Source organism: Mesocricetus auratus, unplaced genomic scaffold, assembly GCF_017639785.1.
Source record: "Mesocricetus auratus isolate SY011 unplaced genomic scaffold, BCM_Maur_2.0 Super-Scaffold_100006, whole genome shotgun sequence".
NCBI classification, from domain to species: domain Eukaryota; kingdom Metazoa; phylum Chordata; class Mammalia; order Rodentia; family Cricetidae; genus Mesocricetus; species Mesocricetus auratus.
In genome coordinates this window covers 62,098,283-62,104,157 of record NW_024429190.1, presented here as the reverse complement: position 1 = coordinate 62,104,157, position 5,875 = coordinate 62,098,283, and the positions used below count along the sequence as shown (strand labels likewise).

The 5,875-nt window shown below is 35.6% G+C and overlaps 1 pseudogene; it reads left to right on the top strand.

The window, feature by feature from the left end:
• The first annotated feature begins 4,144 nt into the window (after window positions 1–4,144).
• Window positions 4,145–4,582, top strand: LOC101823975 (annotated as a pseudogene).
• The last annotated feature ends 1,293 nt before the right edge of the window (window positions 4,583–5,875 follow it).

The window sequence follows — 5,875 nt, the reverse complement described above, 5'->3', positions numbered from 1 at the left end:
AAAGAGGTAAAACATTCTTCACATTTGCTACTCCAAATACACAGGGAGTTTGGAGTGTTTCAGTTTTTTATTCTGTATCTTTTCTTCTACTTTAGTGGTAATGTACACATAGCAAGTATCATTTTTGTTTCAATACTGATACACACAAATGCTGTCTCTGTGGCTGGTTAGTGGTTAGAAAACAAAATATCTACAATGGCAAGAATGAATTCACAGACCTGAAATCTTCCTTTACTAATTTCCTGTAGGAAGGAGGATATATAGGAAAAATTCACATAATTGATGCCTTACAGCACAAAATGATTCTTCTATACTGTGTTTACTTATAAATCTAATTTCAGCACTCTGCTTAAAATACATCAAACAACCAAAAAGTTCTTGTCACTTTTAAAATTAAATTATTGAATGCTTCAGCTTATAATGGCAAAAATGCTTAATTTGATTCACAACGATAAGAAAAGGCAACAGAGTACAGTAATAGGGCCTCAAGTGCCAAGTGAAATAAGACAATAGTGCCAACAGTTGGAATGCCATATGGAAAAATGAAGCCTGCTTCCATAACCAGGATGGAGGAAAATCTGTCAAGGGTTATTTTTGTTGCATATTCATGATCTGATAAATTGTGTTAATTGCTCAAAGAATGAGAAATCAACCAAGAATGGATTCGTTGTGATGGGAATGGGTTTGACAAGAACAGCAATAAAATTTCAATGGTTGGTGGATCAACATTTGAGTCTTCTCATCTGAAACAAGTGAAGGAAAATTATACTTCCTTTTTGATCCTTATAAACTACATTCTATAAATATTCCTTAATTTATAAACAATAAAATATCATAAATCTTGAGTATTAATTGTACAAAATTTTAAGGTATACACAAATATGTGAAGGTAGGAAATAGAAAAACATTAATTGGCTATGATAATGAGCAGTGTTGTATTACTTTCTAAAAAACTATATTTGGGGAAACTGTAGCTAGAAATGAAATACTTTCACTTGTGTTGTTTCTGTTGGTAATTTTTGAATAAGCATATATTAAAAAGTTGAAACTAGTTTAAAACAAATGTAGACACATTGCATTTAGAGGCACATTTTAAGCTAAAACTTTTCAAAAGTTCTATACAAAAAATGAAATATTGATAGCCTATTTCAAATGATAATTATTAATATATTTGTGTGCATATAATATATGTAATTTCAAGCAACAAATTTAGGTCTGAAACCCTTGGAATGGGAATCCTATTTTGTCCTATCAAAAGGAACTTTAGGAGAACACAGAAGTACAAACTCCTAATCTCATGTGATAGTTTTGTTTGTTCTGGTTGTTTCTCTACTTATTTTCTATATATATGATTACAAGAATGTATATCAAAATCAATCCAAACTGTATTAAATTGAAACACATTTTGCATTCTCTGTTAGAGAAGAAATATCAAGGTTTACTTGATGTACTATTTGTGATGTTAATATTCAAAACCGTTAAGTTTATTTTCATTTCGATTGAGAATTTCTGTTTTCAGTTCATTTAGCTTTCCTTGAAATTTACTGCAATGAATCAAGAAAACTAAGACACTCATAAAATTTTCCATTAAGTATTCAGTTAAATCATTCATATTTCTATTTCCCAAGAAACACTTGAGCAAAGCATGCTATTGCAAACACAAAGCAGAGGGAGAATCAGAAGTATAAAGTCACAAGTTCTGTACATAGCCCAGTTTTCCCATGAGGCTCCATCCCCAAAGGACTTTAAATATCACCATCACATTTGTAGTAAGAGTTCACGCACATGAGCCTATGGTCATGTCATATTTAATCGATAATCTTAGGTCTTTAAAATTAACCCCATACTATATTTCTTAGAATGTTTTTGGAAATAACCTACTGATTATTGATTAAATTTATTCATGGTTTCTGGCAGAATCCATTTTTTAAAATTTTGCATAACTTTTCATAACAGAAATCATCTACAGTACAGTTGGTCCTTTGCCTTTTTTTAACTTAATTAATTACATTTCTGGAAATTTCTCACTTATCTGTGTTCTTTTACTTACTTCTGTACTCATGTCCCCCTCCACTGACAGTGCCACTTGCCAGTGGGTGTTATGTTTCACAGCAATTCTGATGCTATATCCTGAAAGAATAGAGTTACTTCTGATGTCAAGCATGAATTATTAATTTCATATTTGTCTAAGAAAATATCTAAATTATACATACAAATCCTATATAGGGGTACTCCTAAGATAACTGTGAAAGAAAAAAAATCCCCTGAGGGACCAGATATATGATCTGGTTCTATCATTAAATGGTATTTTATTTGTAGTACATTTACTGAAGGGTCAAAACTGTTATTCAAATAACTAGTATTCTTGATAAGTAACATATTTTTTCCTAACTAGGGAATACTCAGTGAAGATTAGAAGTAGGGTGATCTAATTTGAATTCGCACTCAACAGCTGTGTATTTTCAAAATCAAGGTTAGTTTACCTAAATTTTTAGGAACTTTTTGTCTGCATATAAGTTATCTTTCCCAAGGGTTCATGTGTTGGAGACATGGCCTCAGGGTGAAGGCATGATCTGTTGTGAGATGTTTAAGAACTGGATTCTGGTAACAGATCCTTAAGTAGCTGCAAATATCAACAAAACAATGTTACAAGTTCCAGCAATACCTATTCTCTTACACACTTAAAAAATGATGGAAGATAGAAATAAAGCTGTGAAGACAGATGAGTTTGGTTATACACAAAGACCATTCCAGGCTACAGTATATTCAGGTGGTTAAGAGTGAATCCTTCCTCCTTGCGCCACCAACGCCCGGCTGTATTCAATCTTATAACCATTTTACTATATTTGTTACTGTAATGGGTCTATTTGCATGAATTTATCTATTAGTTGCAATTTCCATAGTTTCACTGTGGATGTGTTTTTCTCCTGGCAGCCTAGTAGCAATTACCCATCCCACATTTCACAAGTGACCTTGTGTTTGAATGCTAGAACAGATGCATATTATTGCTAGGCTAGGACAGTGAATTCTGCCATGCCCTCTCACCCTTGGTCTTCTGTTTTCCTCCACAGATAACATTAAACTTGTCTTTTGAGCTTAAATCAGGGTGAAGGTTGGAATTAATGCCGAAAATGAAAAAAATAAATAGTCTAGCAAACAGGCTGATTGACAAACCACAAGTAGAGTATCTATTATCATCTCTACACTCACACATTTATATTTTTATTTTCCAGCAGAGAAATTTTCTCTATACCACTTACATGTCTGAGACTGCAGATTATAATTCAATATCTATGAACTTTTCTGAAAATTGGTCACTTATAAACCTTGAATATTTTAAGATTTTTTTTATACCTTAAGACTCCTAGATTTTGTGATTTCAAGATGGACCGTGTCTCGTTGACTTTGGTTTAATTGAGTGAATGAATATTTTACCACAGAGAAACACTGCTAATTGGTAGGAAGTCCAGTTCAATTCCTGAATACCACAGTGGTCAACAGCTATTGAATATTGGGAAAGTAAGCTTTCCTCTTTGGGGAAAATGGCCTAATTTGTATTCAGTTATCTAATTAATGGTCACAAATACAAGGAGAAATCACTTTGTATAAAGATAAGAACATAGTTAATTTCCATGTCATTGGAGTCCTCAATGATTTGTCTGAGATCTGAGCAAGCAATCATACGGCCCTTACCAGTGCTTGTAACTAGTCCAGGGTGTTTGGGAATGTTACTCACTACATGGTAAAAATCCATTATCAGTATTTCATCTTCATTTATTAGTATCCATAATATCCTGGGGTTTTGAAAGGTTACTTTCATAAAGCATTCACAGAAAATAAATAAAATTGAACTGAAGTAGCTCTTGAGAGATCGTGGAAAGATATAAATTTCTTAAAGAGCTAAAAGATTATATCAGATAATTGAGCTCAGATATTAAGAATATCTGATTATAAAATTTTTGCTTCTGGAAGCCAGGGCTCTGGGTCTGGCTGTGCGCTGGGCTGACCCCAACAGCTCATGCTGGGACTGCAGGAAGCCCAGCGCGGTGTGGTTCACCTAGAATCAAGCCATGGCCATGTTTGAGCTGCAGGCCTGGGCATGCCTGATCCTCCAGGAGCCCAAAGGGTTAGGTGCAGCAGAGGGATGCCTGGAGTTATTGTAAAAAATGTTAACCAGCAGGAGTTCGTCAGAGTTCCTCAAAAAGTCTGGGAAGCTGAAAGTCCCTGAATGGGTGGACACAGTCAAGCCCGCCAAACATAAAGAACTTGCCCACTATGATGAGAACTGGTTCTACACACGAGCTGCTTTCACAGCAGGGCACCTGTAAGTCGCAGTGGTGCCTGGGTTGGCTCCGTGACCAAGATCTATGGAGGATGGCAGAGAAACCGTGTCAGGCCCAGCCATTTCAGCAGAGGCTCCAAGAGTGTGGCCTGCCCTGTCCTCCAAGCCCTGGAGTGGCTGAAAATGGTGGAAAAGGACCAAAATGGGGGCCACAAGCTAACACTTCAGAGACAGAGAGATCTGGACAGGATTGCCAAACAGGTGGCAGCTGCCAACAAGAAACAAAGGATGCTGGGTTAATTGATTGCTTTATTCATTAAAAAAAAAACTATTATTTCTGTGCATCATACAGATTTGTAGGACTGTATCAAATGAAGAAGCTTTGTATTAAATAAATGCCTTTGTGCTTACACATAACTTTGATAAACATGGGTCATGGGTTTCTATGTACTTAATTGACTTGTTATCAAACTATAAAACATGTTTCTATCAATATTGAATATCAGTTTTTGTCTTGGATGCATTTGATGAATACCTTTATATTTTAGAATCCTCAGCTTGTATCATTTTATATATATATACATAGAAAATAAAAACAAAGTTACTATTTATTTGAGTGATTTCTTGAGGTGACAGTTTAAATACACTGCAAATTAACTCAACTAGTACCATAAATCTATGCTAAAGTTTTGCTTTGGTTTATTCCTTTCAAAAATTCATGTCAAAATTTCATGCTTGGTGTGACAGGTTTGAGAAATTATGGGACTTCACAAAATGTAAAGGGCTGTTCAATACCTATGGTATCTAGCTCATGTCAAAAATAAATGTAGTTTTTCAGAGCACCGATTATTGCAAAGTGAGGCTATTTCAGTTGCCTCTTCTTCTCAGGCCTGTTCATCCCTCTGCATTTTTTGTCACGGGAAAGCCATCTGGTCTTCAACTTATGGTCTTAGACATTGTGAGCTTAATAAACTTATTTTTTTATAAATTAATCTCATGCTTTCTGTTATAACAACAGAAATTGATTATGACATCTTACTAGAATCTACTCATTTACAAATGAGGAAACAGCTTTCAGCAATATCTGGCCAAAGAAATGATAAAGATGTGATTTGTACTCATTTAGTTGATTCCAAAATCCAGTGTGTGAAAGTTTCAGGCATTACTCTAGCCTGCCCTGCTACCTGGCAGGATTCACTCAGGCAGTTCTCTGGCCAGCCCAGAGTTCCAGTCTACACTCAGATGCACAGGACCCCTTTAAAGGACAGACCTCTGCCCATTTAAGCTCTGTCATCTTCCCTTACTCTCTCCTTCATGTCTGCCTCCCCCTTTCAGTCTCACTATAATGAACTACAATTAATGCACTCTCCATGGCTCATGCTGTATCATGACAGTTCCTGTCCCCAGTTCCCGTCTCCTGCGACACTTTCTTTTTCCTTTTTTCTAATTTCTAATCTTAACCAAAATAGCAACATTTTTGATGCCGTCCTGAGATCGTACTGAGCCATCTTCGGCACCACCCATGGGAAATAACTTCCCACGGATGAGGTCCATAACCGCATTCAATTAGCGGTGTGTTTTGGCTTCAAGCCT